The sequence below is a fragment of the Prunus mume genome, linkage group LG2 (assembly GCF_029339155.1).
Source record: "Prunus mume cultivar Tortuosa linkage group LG2, ASM2933915v1, whole genome shotgun sequence".
NCBI lineage: Eukaryota > Viridiplantae > Streptophyta > Magnoliopsida > Rosales > Rosaceae > Prunus > Prunus mume.
This window is the reverse complement of record NC_142699.1, coordinates 40,516,976-40,534,100: the sequence shown is the minus strand read 5'-3', so window position 1 is coordinate 40,534,100 and position 17,125 is coordinate 40,516,976. Positions and strand designations below refer to the sequence as shown.

Here is a 17,125-nt window from a genome sequence, read left to right as displayed (position 1 = left end):
GGCCTTCTTGCATATTTCAAATATAGGTGCTACATTCTCACCAGTCTTCCAAGCTAAGCATGTGCTGGCAATGTCTCACCGCTTTAATACTCTAAGTGCATTCTGCTTTTAATCCAATGCAAAAGTGTTAGGTGGAAGGGTGTGCTAACAATCAATCACTTTATTTACTTTTAAACATCCACACAAAAATGAAAATATAATTTCTAAACTTATATAAACCTCCACAAATAAAGTTGTTTAATAAAAATTTGGTCTTTTGTATGATGGTCCTAAACTGAAAATAATTGAAAAGTGAGTTATGGTTTTTGTGTAATGTTTGAATACCGTGTTTTGTGTTGTTCCTATGTTTTATGTTTGAACTGAAAATAACCCATGTTTGGGACATGATAATATGTAGGTGATCCTGAATTGTTTTCAAATGTATCATGGTGGTCAAATCTGTGAGTACTTACTATTATGCTTCTGGCAGTGTAGCTTGGTTTGATTATTGTGACAAGGATAGAATGTCAATGACTGAGATAGACAATATGGTGAGGGAGTTAGGCTATGTGGGAAAATGTGATTAATTAAAAATGGGATAAATTTGGGGTCGGGGTGTTACATATAGTATCCCTATGTATAGCAATGGTGGCCTAACAAAGCTTAATGATGATCAAGATGTCATAGACATGCTTGTATTTGTACCAGAGACAAGGCTAATAGACATCTTCCTACATCATGGGGTTGATAGTGTTGAGAGGGAATCTTTTGCCACTGTAGAGAAAGGGAAAAGTAAAGTCAATTTTGTTTTTGGGAAAAGGAGGGCAAGAACTTTTGGTAAAAGGAGGTGCAAAAATGTAAAAAAGACACGTGATAAAGAAGACCAAAGTGAAAATACAGTGACTGATGGACTAGTTGAGAAAGAGGTTGTTGAAGAAAGTGTAGAAAAGAGCAAGTTATCAAGATGTCATCCAATGAAGACAAGAAAAGCAAGGAAAAGGACCACAATCTGTCATGATGAGGAGGAGTCAGTAGACAGTATTGACTCTGATTTTGCAAACCCTAACTTCAGTTGTGATGATAATGATGATGATATCGATTTTGATGAATGTGTGGACAAACAAACTGAGTGGGTTGGAGATGGGGCAAAAGGAAAAGAGCTAGAGTCAACAAATGCTGGGGTTGAATCTTGGGATTGGGGTGTAGATGTTGAACTAGATTCAGAGAAGTGTGATTCTGATAATGTGCAGCCTACATATTAATCTGATGATGACACTCCAATGATAGATAGATGGCCAGAGTTCAATCCGACAACTGACATGGCAGATCCAGAGTTTGAGGTTAGGATGAAGTTCAGTGATTGTAAAGTTTTTAGATCGGTTGTGAGAGAACACTTTATAAAGAGGAATATGGATGTTGTATTTGTGAGAAGTGAGGCTTTCAAGCTAAAGGCAGTTTGTGCATATCCAGATTGCCCATGGGAGATATATGCTTCCAAAATGCAGCATGAGAAGACCCTGCCGGTTAAGAAATATGAGGGTGAACACACTTGTGGTATTGTTTGGGAGAACCCCACTATGAAGTCTAGTTGGCTCAATGCCAAATATATGGAAACATTGAAGCACAATCCAAGTTGGCCAGTTAGCTCATTCATGGAGACTGTGGAGAAGGATTATAACACTAGAGTTTTTAGGCAACAAGTTTATAGGGCAAAAGAGAGGGCATTGAGGCAGATTGAGGGAATATACATAGAACAATACTCCAGAATTTGGGATTATTGTGAAGAGTTAAGGAAGACCAATCCAGGAACAACAATCAAAGTTCAATGTGATTTCAATGAACAATTAGGTCATCCAGTGTTTCAAAGGTTATATGTGTGCCTAGGTGCATGTAAAGTAGGGTTCATTGCTGGATGCAAACCCATTATTGGATTGGATGGCTGCTTCTTGAAGGGTGTATATGGAGGGCAATTTTTAGCAGTAGTTAGTATAGATGCTAATAATGAAACATGAGTGATTGCGTATGCAGTGGTTGAGTCTGAGTGCAAGGACTCATAGGTTTGGTTTCTAGAATTGCTAGTAAAGGATGTAAAGATTGTTAACCAGTTTGGATACACTTTCATATCAAACAAGCAAAAATGATTATTACCAGCTTTTGAGTAAGTTGTTCCTAATAGTGAACACAGGTTTTGTGCAAGACATATGTTCACCAACTTCAGATTATAATTCAAAGGGAAAGCTTTGTATGACAAATTCTGGGGTGCTGCAAAAGCAACAACTGTTCCACAGCTTGCAAGACAGATGAAAGGGCTGAAAAACCTTGATATGGATGCTTATGCTTGGCTGACTGAACCAGAAAAACCTCTCAGGCATTGGTCTCGATCACACTTCAGCACTCATGTGAAGTGTGATATGCTTTTAAACAATATGTGTGAGTCCTTCAACTCATTCATATTGGCATGCAGAGATAAGCCAATACTAAGCATACTTGAGATAGTTAGGTGTAAGTTGATGAGGAGGATACAAGGTAGAAGGGACAAAATGAAGAATTGGACAAAGGAAATTTGCCCCAAGATTTTTAAGAAGATAGAGATTAATAAAGCAAAAGCAGGTGGTTGTGTGACTATGTGGTCAGGTGGAGGAAAATTTCAAGTTGGCAGTGGTGGGATTTCACAATATATTGTGGACTTGGATTTAAGGACCTGTTCTTGCAGAGAATGGGATTTGACTGGTTGGCCTTGTGTTCATGGAGTGGCAGCTATAAATTACAATGGGGGCCTGAACGTAATGGACTATGTGGATGCATGTTATCACACTCAGACATATTTCAAGGCATATGAAAACCTCATACTACCTATGAATGGGATGGAGTTGTGGGATATAACTAATATGCCACCATGTGTGCCTCCTTCATACTCCAAACAACCTAAAAGGCCAAGAAAGGCTAGAAGGAAGGAAGCAGGTGAATGCAGCAACAAGGCCAATGTTGTTACAAAAGTTCAAGACTCATTAAGGCGTGACCAATGTGGAAGAAAGGGCCACAATAAAAGGACTTGTCATAGGAATCTCCCCCCAAAAAAGAAAATAAAAAAGAGAAAGGCTGAGGTAAACATCTAAGGATGAACATTTGTTAATGTTATAAATTTTAATGTTTTTGGAATATGATGCAACTAACAATTTATTATTTGTTGCCTCATCCTAGCAAACTACTCAAACAAGTGAAGCTGGTCCTAGTACAAAAACAAGGTGAGCTAAGCCTGCAAGATATGTGCATAAAGGAAAATGGAAAAGAAAGGCCACCATTGTAGCTGGAAGTTCAAATGCACGACCAACTTATTCAGCTGCTCCATCCTCAACAACCTGCAAGTGGATCTGCCTCTCTTGCAACTGGATCTGCCCCTCCTGCATCAATTGAAGCTTCAACTGGCAATTCTTATTTATTGAGGAAACGACCTATGGTTGTGGGAGCATCAGACTTGAGCAAGGAATGATGATGGTGTTGCACACTTGTCTGTATTGTATTAGCTGGTTTGGTTATTTTGAGCATGAGACAGTTTTACCTTTATTAGCTAGCTGGATTAGGTTATTATGTTATTTTGGAAGACAAGTTGCCTTGTGTTAGGAAGATAGCTTTTGATATTTTGTAAGACAGGTTTTGTTTTTTTTTTTTTTAGAACACAGGTTGTGTTATTTTGGAAGGTTGTAAATGTTGTTCTATGACCTATTATGTTGTAATGCTGCAAGTGGATATGTTATTATGTGGCCTATTTTGTTGTAATGCTGCAAGTGAAAATCAATTTTCTCATATGTTGTACAAACAAGTTGTTTGACTGAACAGGCTATTGCATTACCAAAATTTCACATTGTATGCAGATTACATAGCCATTCCCATTACATAACCAAAATGCAAAATGTTCATTCTCATTACATAACCAAAAGCACACTGCTTTCCATACCAAAAGCAAGGTGCAGACCTAACCTAAAGCATAGTACTTCCCATACCAAAAGCACAGTGCATCCCTAAAACACCCCCTTTCATGCCAATTCCAAAGTCTTCAGCTTCAGTCCATCTGATCCACCATTCCCTCCAAAGAAGGACATTGCAATAAGCATCCACAACACCACCAACGCTGCCCAAAGAACTTTCTCTCTGCGTCTAGCCTTTGCTAGTGAATTTTCCAACTTACCCCGCGATTTTAGCAACCCCAGAATCATAACTTTAGACCTTTCACACATTTCCACATCATACCAAACCCAGAAATCACAACCTCCTCTACCCTGCACAAAACCCACTCTGTAAATTAACATTTGCACCTGCTACAATTCAAAATCTAATATTTTGCACCAAATCCAGTTTTTTACCTTTGCACACACATGAATCGCCTCACAGGATTCGAAATTGTCCATGAGGTTCGGATTCTCGCATTCTTACCACACCAACACATCATCGCCTTATGCTCCATTTCTCCTTCGTTTTCTGGATTAAGGAGCCAATACACTCAGGCGGCTCACTTCTTCGAAATCGTAGATCTGAGCTCTCAGCTATGGAAATTTAGGATTTACGTTAGGGTTTAGGACGAATTTGGGGCTTTCTCTTCGATCTCCAGCTGAGGTTGAGAACGAACGACGGTTTGGGGTTTTTTCTTAGGTCGTCTTCTTGCAAAGCGTGCCCAATTTTGGGCACGATGTTCATTTTTTTGTTTTTTTAATTGTAGAAACCCAAAATTTCCCTTCAATTGGCATGCTGAATGGTCAAAGTGTTGGTGGGGTGGGTCCCACGGTTGCCACGTTAGCAATTAACGATTAACCGTCTAGTCAACTTAACGGAATGATGAAATTGGACGATGTTCAAAACGTCAAGGTGTAAATTGATAAAATTGATACTATAGGGTCCAATTCGAGAATGACCCTAAACCAGCAGGGTGTCTTTTGTCGTTAGCCTTTATTTTTATTATTATTTGTGTTCCACCTAAGTAGTGAAAAGGGATTTGGGCTTGGGCTTACACAGGTGTAGCCCATACCAAAGTACTATACCTCTAGAACCTCCTAAAGATTTTCTTGATAAAAGAAATAGAAATATTGGACCACAAACGAAATTGAAACGTTTTATTTCTTGAATTCCATTCTTGAGGGCCAAAAAGAACCAAGAACCATCTTCCCTCTCAACACATCCAAATCGTCATCCTTCTGAATCTTTCGTTCGTGATTTATGGTTCCCTTTCTATTTTATCAAAGGACATCAATGTCTGAATGCTAGCTTTACTCAAGGAGCCAAATGCAAACGAAACAGAGGCTACTCCGGCTCCGACTCCGGCATCGGCGAAGGTGATGATTCGGAATTCTACGGACGAAGACGTCAACCTGTTAATAATTTGCCCCTGTTGTACTTTAATTGAAATTTGGAAGTCTACAATGGCAGAGTCTTTGTTTGATCTTCTTCAACCTCACATCTATGAAGCCAAGGCCGATTAGGTATATCATATAATTCGTTTTGGATTTTATAGAAATATTCGACCATATAAATTCAGTGTATTATATCACTATATTAACTTCTTTTAAAAGAATATGATACTTTCTAGCATGTGAACAAGTTTCAATTTTACATTTTATTTCATAGTGTTCTTTTAAATTCAGTGTTCTTTCTTAATTGTCAAAGCCAACTACTAGTCGAATTGTATTTTTTTTGATGAACAATGTCATTGGCACACCTGCCTAATGATTGAATACTTCACATATCTTTTTATAGGGTTATGCATCTTTTTTGTGGGGAGAAACAAGGGTGCATAAAGTTGTGGGTGGGAATGAAGCTGAAGCTGAGGGTGAAGATGGAGCTGAAGCTGAGGATGAAGAGGAAGGGAAAGGTAATGATGAGGTTGGTGGGTTGGAGAGAGGTGAGGGAACAAAGGAACAAATGCCCTTACACATCTATAGGATCACAACCGATGATGAATCCCATTGTCTAGGAGTGGTGCTGATTGTTGAGTGCGAAGATGCACACGAATTACATGAGAAAGTTCTAGATGTTATATTTGAAAATGGGGTTTTGGAAGAATATGACACGCCTTCGATTGAGGAGTTCACAGTGCTCTGTCTTCAAATAAATGGAGGCAGTTTCTTGAGGGTCAAACCTGAAATTCCTTAGGGCATCTTCTGACACTTAGTGGATCAAGTATCTTCTTTTGATGGGACTTTGTTAGACATTTATCGAAGAACTAAAGATGAGGAAACTGAATTGGTTGGTTGGAAAGGGGTTCGGATTAAAGATTGCAATGGTAACATAGAAGCTTTGGATGAAATGGTCATGAATTATTTTTTAGTTCATGGTGATATTGATGCATGTATCTTGATTTACTATACCAAGCTTAGGAATGGATTTGATAAGGAGCTAAGTTTGGAGATCGAAAGGGATGTATTCACCCATTTGGTGTGAGGAGTTGTTGCATTCTCTGAAGATCCTTGGTCTGAGTGGTTAGATGGTGATGAGAGATACATTGATTGAAAGCCTAAAAAAGAAGATGGAATTTTGGTGTCAATGTGTAGGATCGCCATAGATGGGAAAGGCACTCAGAAATCAACCAAGTGTTTTAAACTTCCAATCAATGTATCTCTCATCACCATCTAACCACTCAAACTCAGACCAAGGATCTTCAGAGAATGCAACAACTCCTCGCACCAAATGGGTGAATACATCCCATTCGATCTCCAAACTTAGCTCCTTATCAAATCCATCCTAAGCTTGGTGTAGTAAATCAAGGTACATGCATCAATATCACCATGAACTGAGGAATAATTCCTAACCATTTCATCCAAAGCTTCTATGTCACCATTACAATCTGCAATCCAATCCCTTTCCAACCAACCAATTCAGTTTCCTCATCTTCAGTTATTCGATAAATGTCTAACAAAGTCCCATCAAAAGAAGATACTTGATCCACTAAGTGCCGGAAGACGCCCTAAGGAATTTCAGGTTTGACCCTCAAGAAACTGTCTCCATTTAGTTGAAGATAGAGCACTGTATACTCCTCAATGGAAGGCGTGTCGTATTCTTCCAAATCCCCATTTTCAAATATAACATCCATAACTTTCTCATGTAATTCGTGTGCATCTTCGCACTCTTCGATCAGCACCACTCCTAGACAATGGGATTCATCATCGGTTGTGATCCTATAGATGTGCAAGGGCATTTGTTCCTCTGTTCCCTCACCTCCCTCCAACCCACCACTCATCGTTACCTTCCCCTTCCTCCAATTCATTTTCCCTTGATCTTGTTTGGTCCACGAGAAAACTGAAGGGAGGAGAAAGGACAAGGGAATGTGAAATTTACATATTTTGTCATGTAGTTTGTAAACATTTACGTTAATTTTGCCGACTAATTGTGGTAAGCTTGATTGAGTTGTTCTATATACTTTCCCTATACCCGTATGTCAAATTGTAGATACTTTATTTAGGCTGGTGTTGATCTTTAACACTCCTCCTCAACACCAGCTCACATCCTTTGTACCACATTGAGCTGATGTCGAAAATTCTTGAACTTTCCCGTGCTTAAACCTTTCGTGAACGAATCCACAACTTGATCATCTGTGTTGATATGTCTCATCTCAATATCTTCTTGCAGAACTTTCTCTCTGATAAAATGGTAGTGTATCTCCACATGTTTGGTTCTTGCATGAAAGGCTAGATTTTCCGCCAAATGAACAGCCGATTGATTGTCACAGTATAACAACACTGAATAATCTACTAGTTGATGTAGATCATTCATTCAGCTATGTCAACCATGTGATCTCTTGAACTGCCATTGCAGCTGCTCTGTACTCAGCTTCCGTAGTTGACAAAGATACCGTCTGTTGTCTCTTACTACACCAAGAAATTGTTCTTGAACCAAGCTTAAACACGTACCCAGTAGTTGATCAACGAGTATCATGATCTCACACATAATCAACATCGCAATAACCAACTAGTTTGCAATCTTCACCTTTCTTGTACAATAGACCATAATCAATTGTACTCTTCACATACCTCAGTATTCGTCGAACTGCATCTAAATGAGACTTCTTTGGATTTTGCATGTATCGACTCTTCACTCCAACTGTATATGAAATGTCAGGTCGAGTCAGTGTCAGGTGGATTAGACTACCCACCAATTGTCGATACATCGTTGCATCTTCCAAGTCTTTGCCTTCATATGTACACATCTTGACATTAGGCTCCATTGGCGTTGAGATTGGCTTACATTCAAGCATCCCAAACTTTTGCAACAAATCTTTTGCATATTTCTGTTGACACAGAAATATCCCTTCTTGTGTGCGATCGACCTCTAGCCCAAGAAAGTGCTTGAGTTGTCCCAGTTCTTTCATCTGGAAACGAACTGATAAATTCTCCATTGTTTGGTAAATTTCTTCCTCTTCATCACCAATGATTATTAGATCATCCACGTATACCAGCACGATAGCTAATTTTCGTCCATTAGCTTTGATGAATAGACTAGAATCTGCATGTGCCACTGAATAGCCACTTCGAGAGAGAAATTCTGCAATCTTATCGTACCATGCTCTTGGCGCTTGCTTCAATCCATAAAGTGCCTTTTTCGGCTTTCACACATACTCGGGATGGACTTCGTTCTCAAAGCCCATTGGTTGAGTCATGTAGATTTCCCGATCTAATTCCCCATGCAAAAATGCATTCTTCACATCCATCTGGTACAAGTTCCAGTCTTTGTTGGCAGCAAGTGCAAGTAAGACTCGTACAGTCATAAACTTTGCCACTGGACTAAATGTTTCATCATAATCTAGTCCATACTGCTGAGAGAAACCTCGAGCCACCAACCGAGCCTTGTATCTTTTGACCGATCCATTAGGACGACGCTTGATCTTGTACACCCATTTGCAGGATATAGGTTTCACATCTCTTGGCTTTGTCACCAGATCCCAAGTTTGGTTTTGCTCAAGCGCAATGATCTCTTCTCCCATAGCTTTAACCCATTCGGAACTCTGTGATGCTTCTTTAAACGTCTCAGGTTCAACTGCTTCTTCTTGTTGGATATTTATCCATTATTGTTATTTGATTTATTTAGTTAATTTGCTTCTGCTAATAATCCCTATTTGTCAGGAAACATGGTTAGTGTTTGACCTAATCTTTAGGAGAATCCCAATAGTCTAGGGTTGTTAGACGTGGGATATTTTGTTGCTTATTTTTCTGATTACTTGTTTCTTGTATGGCTATTTATGCCAGTCTTTGGAGTCAATGAAATGTGAACATTCTCTCAGACTTTTCCACTCTTTAGCTTTCGAATTTCTAGTTCTTAACAATTGGTATCATAGCCCCCCACTGGGCCTGGTTTGAAAAAAGCAGCTTTCATCTTGCAAAGCAAGACTCAATGGCGTCTGAAAACAATTTTGTGCAACCTGCGATTCCACGCTTTGACGGTCACTATGATCATTGGAGTATGCTAATGGAAAATTTCTTGCGATCCAAGGAGTATTGGATTCTGGTTGAAACCGGCATCGAAGAGCCCGCTAGTGGGGCTATCTTGACAGAGACGCAGAGAAAGACATTGGAGGAGCAAAGATTGAAGGATTTGAAGATAAAGAACTACCTGTTTCAAGCAATAGATCGTGCCATCCTGGAAATGATCCTCAAGAAGGATACTGCTAAGGATATCCTGGGATTCGATGAAGACGAAGTATCAAGGTACAGCACGAGTAAAACGTGCCCAACTTCAAGCTCTTCGTAAAGAGTTTGAGATTCTCCACATGAAGGAAGGAGAGTCAGTTAATGATTACTTTGCAAGGACATTGGTGATCGCGAATAAGATGCGTATTCATGGCGAAAAAATGGAAGATGTTGCAGTCATTGAGAAAATTCTTCGCTCAATGACACGCAAATTTGACTATATGGTGTGTTCCATTGAAGAATCGAATGACATTGACAACCTTTCAATTGATGTGTTACAAAGTTCATTGTTGGTTCATGAGCAGAGGATGACTAGTCATGTTGTGGAGGAGCAAGCCTTGAAGATCACCACTCATGAAGGAACATTTCCAGGCAGAGGTAGAGGACGCGGGGGATTTCGAGGAAGAGGCAAAGGCAGAGGACACCAGCTTTCCTACAATCAAGGAGCACAATTTGACAAGGCAAGTGTGGAATGCTTTCACTGTCACAAGTTTGGGCACTATCAATATGAATGCCCTGACAAAGAGAAGGAAACTAAGGTGAATCTTGCTGAGACCGAAGAAGAAATTCTCTTGATGGCTTACATCGACAAAAAGAAGAACCCATCAGGTGATACTTGGTATTTAGACTCCGGCTGCAGTAATCATATGTGTGGTAATAAACTCTTGTTCTCTGATCTAGATGAAAATTTTAGAGAAAATGTGAAGCTTGGAAATAATTCTAGCATCTGTGTTATGGGTAAAGGGAATATTAAAATTCGGTTGAATGGTAGCATGCAAACAATCACTGGCGTATTTTATGTCCCAGAACTAAAGAGTAATATGATTAGTCTTGGTCAGCTACAAGAAAAGGGTTTCGCAATCCATATTCAGAAGGACAACTGTCAGATTCATCATCCGGAGAAGGGGCTTTTTGCACAAGCCCAAATGACAACAAATCGGATGTTCCCTCTATGCACACAGATTCCACATGATGATCAAACTTACTTCACTTCAACCACACAAGAGGCAACATGGTTGTGGCACTATCGTTATGGGCACCTAAACTTTAATGGATTAAAGACCTTGGAGCAAAAGAAGATGGTAAGCGGACTGCCTCAAATTCAGACTCCTTCAAAGGTATGCGAGGATTGCATTATTGGAAAGCAGCATCGTGACTCATTGCCAAAAAAGAGTACATGGAGAGCTACAGAAGTACTGCAATTGGTTCATTCAGATATATGTGGACCAATTAACCCAACGTCAAACAGCAACAAAAGGTACTTCATTACATTTACTGATGACTTTAGTCGTAAGACATGGATTTATTTTTTGGGGGAAAAATCTGAGGCCATTGTTGCATTTAAAAGATTTCGTGCACATGTTGAAAAAGAAACTGGAAATTGCATCAAGATTATTCGTATTGATCGTGGCGGTGAATTCACATCACATGAATTTACTAACTTATGTGAAATGAATGGAATTCGTAGACAGCTTACAGCAGCCTATTCACCACAGCAAAACGGGGTGGCAGAGAGGAGAAATCGTACTATTATGAATATGGTACGACACATGTTGACAAAGAAAGACATCCCAAAGAAGTTCTGGCGAAGCTGTCAACTGGAGTGTTCATATTTTGAATAGAAGCCCCACACTTGCAGTTAAAAACATGACACCTGAAGAAGCATGGACCGGACGCAAACCAGCTGTTGATCACTTTAGAATATTTGGATGTCTAGCCTATGCACATGTACCGGATCAAAAAAGAGGCAAACTTGATGACAAAAGTGTGAAATGTGTCCTACTTGCTGTTAGTGAAGTATCAAAGGCATATAGGCTGTACAATCCAGTCACTCAGAAGATCATTATCAGCCGTGATGTTGTGTTTGATGAAGGCAGTAGTTGGAATTGGAGCAACACAATATCTGAATCAATTCCATTTGATTTAGATATCAATGATGAAAGAAGGACTGATGCACAAATTCTAGAAGATATCTTGCCAAATGTTCCAGCAAGAGAAAACATAACAGAACATGAAGCACAAACTTCCAGAGGTATGATGTCAAATGTTTCAGCAAACGAACCTTCTGAAGGTCAACCTTCAAACTCAGATACTCAACGGATCAGAAAAAGGCCTGTTTGGATGATAGACTATGTAAGCGGAGATGCATTATCGGATGATGATAATGTTGCTCATTATGCTTTGTTCGCAGACAATGATCAAGTGCTCTTTGAGGATGCTGTTAATAATATAAAATGGAGGAAAGCTATGGATGCAGAAATAGAGGCAATCGAGAAAAATGATACATGGGAATTGACTGATCTTCCAGCAGAAGAAAAAACCATTGGGGTTAAATGGATCTTCAAAACAAAGCTCAACGAGAAAGGAGAGGTTGACAAATACAAAGCGAGACTGGTGGCAAAGGGATACAAGCAAGAATATGGAGTTGATTATGCTGAAGTCTTTGGACCTGTTGCAAGACTTGACACCATTCGTTTGGTGGTATCATTGGCAGCACAGAACTCTTGGCCAGTTTATCAACTTGACGTGAAATCAGCCTTCTTGCATGGTGAGTTAAATGAGAAAGTTTTCATTGACCAGCCTCCAGGTTATGTGCAAAAGGGGAATGAGAAGAAGGTGTTCAGACTGAAAAAAGCATTATACGGACTGAAACAAGCACCCCAAGCTTGGTACAGTCGTATAGATGCTTACTTTTCTAAGGCAGGATTCCAAAAGTGTCCTCATGAGCATACTTTGTTCGTCAAATCTGGAGAAGGAGGTAAATTTTTGATTGTCTGTCTGTATGTAGATGATTTGTTATTCACTGGAAATGATGAAGCCATGTTTGTTGAATTTAAATCATCTATGATGAGTGAATTTGATATGACTGATTTGGGAAAGATGCGTTACTTTCTTGGTATTGAGGTAGTGCAATCATCTTGTGGAATCTTTATTAGCCAGAGGAAATATGCTCAGGAGGTTCTGGAAAGATTTCGAATGTCAAATTGTAATCCAGTCCAAAATCCAATTGTACCAGGTTTTAAGATTACAAGAGATGCTGAAGGAGAGAGCTTTGATAGCACCTATTACAAGCAAATCATTGGAAGTCTAATGTATTTGACAGCCACTCGACCAGACATAATGTATGTTGTTAGTCTCCTTAGCAGGTTTATGGAGAAACCAACTGAACTTCATTATCCGGCTGCAAAAAGAGTGCTCCGCTATTTGAAAGGTACTGTGGATTATGGGCTGTTTTATAAGAAGGGAAAAAGCAATGAGTTATTGGGATTTAGTGACAGTGATTATGTTGGGGATTTGGAAGATAGAAAGAGCACATCTGGTCATGTGTTCATGTTAAGTTCAGGGGCTGTTTCATGGTCTTCAAAGAAGCAGCAAGTTGTCACTTTGTCTACAACCGAAGCTGAGTTCATAGCAGCTGCTTCTTGTGCTTGTCAGGCTGTATGGTTAAGAAGAATACTTGAGGAATTACATTGCATTCAGAAGAATCCTACACTGATAACAGTTCAACGATCAAACTTTCCAAGAATCCAGTGCTGCATGGAAGAAGCAAGCACATTGATGTCAGGTTTCATTTTCTTCGTGATCTTACAAAGGCAGGTGTTGTTGATCTAGTTCATTGTCAAAGTCAAGATCAGATTGCAGACATATTGACCAAGCCTCTGAAGCTAGAAGCATTTGAGAAGCTGCGTGGTCTACTAGGAGTTTGGTCAGGTCCTACTGTAAACTGATTGCTTGAATAGCATTCAGTTTAAGGGAGGGAATGTTGGATATTTATCCATTATTGTTATTTGATTTATTTAGTTAATTTGCTTCTGCTAATAATCCCTATTTGTCAGGAAACATGGTTAGTGTTTGACCTAATCTTTAGGAGAATCCCAATAGTCTAGGGTTGTTAGATGTGGGATATTTTGTTGCTTATTTTTCTGATTACTTATTTCTTGTATGGCTATTTATGCCAGTCTTTGGAGTCAATGAAATGTGAACATTCTCTCAGACTTTTCCACTCTTTAGCTTTCAAATTTCTAGTTCTTAACACTTTTGCTACAGCTGCGTTGGCGTATTTAGGATTAGGCTTTCGTACTCTTGTTGACCTTCTGGGTTTGTGACTGTGGAGTCTGTAATTCCACTTCACTGGGTCTAACTTCTTCTAGTGTTTGTTGATGCACACCAGTTTGCCAAAGATTTTGAATAACTTCTTGCTCGTCATCGTCACCATCAAGGGAATCTTCATGCTCATTTGAACTCGGTTGGATTGGAACAATTTGCTCCCCCATCTTCTATTGAAGCTTATCTTCAATTTCTCTCGAGTCTGGTAATACCTCCTTTTCTAGGGACTACCGCGATGATGCTTCATCAAACACCTTCCATTTGTAGGGTCACAACATTTCCACCCTTTTCTCTAGCTGTCGTATCCCACAAAGATACACATGATTACCTTTTTGTCGAACTTGCTACGTAGATGACTTGGAACAAATACGTAGCACACACAGCCAAACACTCAAAGTAACTGACTGTAGGTTTCATATCCCACAGTTTCTCAAAGGGTGAAACAAATTCTAACCTTGGTTGAGGAAGTTTGTTGATCACATGAGTTGCGGTTCTCATAGCTTCAGCCCAAAACCTTCCAGGCACATTCTTGGCATGCAGCATGCTTCGACATATCTTTGCAAGATGCCAGTTCTTTCTCTCTACTACTCCATTCTGTTGTGGTGTGTTGGCACACGTGGACTGATGACATATTTTACATTCTCGTAGATACTGGCAGAATTCATTCGAGGTATATTCTCCTCCATTATTTGTGCATAGACAAATAATCTTTTTCCCCACTTCCCATTCAACTATCTCTTTAAAATCTTTAAACTTTGAAAATGTGTCGGATTTTTCTTTCATAAAGAAAACCCACACATACCTAGAGAAGTCATCAATGAATGTCACCATGTATGGCATCCCACTAATCGATGGTTGCTTCACTGGCCCAAACACATTAGAATGGATTAATTCTAACGGTTCTTTTGTTTTGAACTTGGACTCCTTGTATGGTTGTTGATGCGTCTTACCATATTGGCATCCTTCATAGACCATATCTGTTCTCACGTCAAGCTTAGGCAAACCCTTGAGCATTGACTTCTTCATCATCACACTTAGCTTGTAATAGCTAACGTGGCGCAGTCTCATGTGCCATAAATCTGCTGTCTCGTTCTTTCTTGTCTTGTCTACATATGCAGACTCTGCTGACATTACGTAGACTGACTCTAATCGTCGTCCCTCCATTGTCGGCATCCTTAAGATCTTGAGGTCTTGATACACCTTCACATCTCTTGGACCGAACAGGACATAGTGGCCTAATAATGTCAGTTGCACCACTGACAGTAGATTCTTCTTCATGCCTGGAACATGGTAGACGTCTTGAAGCGGCACCTGGTTAGAGTTATGTCGTGGTACAACTATTGTCTTACCAATGTGGGTTATTGGTAACCTTAAGTTGTTGGCTGTCACTACCACACGATTGCCCTTGTACTCAGTCAGGTTCTGCAACTTCTCTTTATCATCAGTCATGTGATTTGAGTAGCCTGAGTCAACGATCCAATCATTCTTGTAGTTAATCCTTTCAGGTGACATCACAATGAAGGCTATCTCCTTTTCCTCAATAGCGAGAGATGCTTCCGCGTCCCAATCATCCTCAGTTTTCTCCTTTGAGTTGGAAGTAACAATATTACTGTCAACAGGCCTTTTGTTGGACCAACAATCTTTCGCCATGTGACCCTTCTTTCCGTAATTGTAGCATTTAACTTCAAATTTTTTATTATTCTTGGACTGACCACGGTTGCCGTGAAACTTTGAAGCTCCCCCTGACAGAGAACTTCCTTCTCCTTGATGACCTTTCGCCTTGTCACCGTATCTTTTAGATCCACCACCAACATGCTGCTTAAAGTTGCCTTTACTTTTGTTGGTGTAAAGCGCTTCCTCTTCACCTTTTAACGAGACCCCTCCCATTTGCTTAGCCATAGCTTCTTGATCGGCAAGCAAATTTTCAAACTCAACAAGTGATGATTGAGTAGGCTTCCCTTGTACAGCGGCAACAAAGCCTCGGTATTCGGGTCTCAGACCATGGATACTTATTCTTTTTATCCTAGATTCCACAATAGTAGTAGTAAGATCTAAATCAGAAATTTCACGGCAATGGACAGTAGCTCGTTCTCAAGAAGTTGTAGTCTTGTGTCATTCCTTTTTGAAAAGAGTGTTGCAAATGTGTCCCATGCTTCTTTTAGTGTTTTAGCTTTCCTTATGTGCTCTAACATTTCTTCTTCAATTGTTGTCTTTAGGGCAAACATGGCTTTACCTGCTTTGATCTTCAATTTTCGCAAAGTGTCATTGTTGTCTTCTCGTGGTTGTGTAACATCATTGCCCCCGATGACATCTCAAAGATCTTGACCTTGCAGATAAGACTCCATACATGTTGCCCACGTGTTGTAATTTTTGTTGTTGAGCTTCGTGATTCTTCCAACTACGTGAAGATCACCCATCGTGTCGGCAGAATTCCTGCAGTACCAATCAAGTTTGATCTAAAGATGCAAACTTGTAGAGACAAACTCTTCACAACTCAAAGAAACTCCTGCAGAATCAGTCACTGATTGTCGCACTCTGATACCAATTGTTGAGAAAAATTTAGAGTACAAAACTCTAATGTAGACTTGTTGGAGACAAAACAAGTAAACAATACAATTTACTTGTATTAGACTCACAAAATTTTACAACAAACAACTCTCAAAGGAAAGACCAACTCTTACAAACACTCTTTCTCACTTCACTCACACTTCTCACAAGAACTACTTGACTCTATAGTTTATTGCTCACTCTCTACTTACTCACACTCACATTCTTGACTCACTTGACTTCTTGATTACATTGCTTTGTTGCATTGCATGCCTATTTATAGGCATTCTTTGCCGACATCACCAAGTCCACCGACTTGGTTTATTTATTTCCAGCCACAAGTGTGTGGCTTTCTAGAATAATCTTCATAGTTCATGTAGTTGCCGACTTTGCTCTCCACCTTGGCTATATAATATTAGCTACATAATTGTTTAACCTTCTAGACTATTCTCTCGAAAATGGCTGCCAACTTTCTTTGTGCATGTGAATATTTATTCTAGCCCCATATTTCTGTTTTGCACTAGAAAACTCTACAATCTTCAACTGTCTAATATCTCCTCTTTGTTGACCGACATTTCACTTCTAGAGTTGTGTAGAAAATTTCCCTTCAGTATTTCTATGGGGTAGATACTTTATTTGGGCTGGTGTTGATCTTTAACAATGTTTAAGTTGCAGTTTTGATTTTGTGTTCTTCTGTATTTTATCCGAAACCAACAGAACAACGTTCTGCAGATGGTTTATGAAACTAAGTTGTATGCATTTCAACCTTGAGATTTCAGGTCATGATGGTAATTTGCTTGGGTTTTAGAGTTTTGATTGGGATC

General features: G+C 39.5%; 1 pseudogene; it reads left to right on the top strand.

The window, feature by feature from the left end:
• The first annotated feature begins 1,241 nt into the window (after positions 1 to 1,241).
• Positions 1,242 to 6,120, top strand: LOC148920364 (uncharacterized; annotated as a pseudogene).
• The last annotated feature ends 11,005 nt before the right edge of the window (positions 6,121 to 17,125 follow it).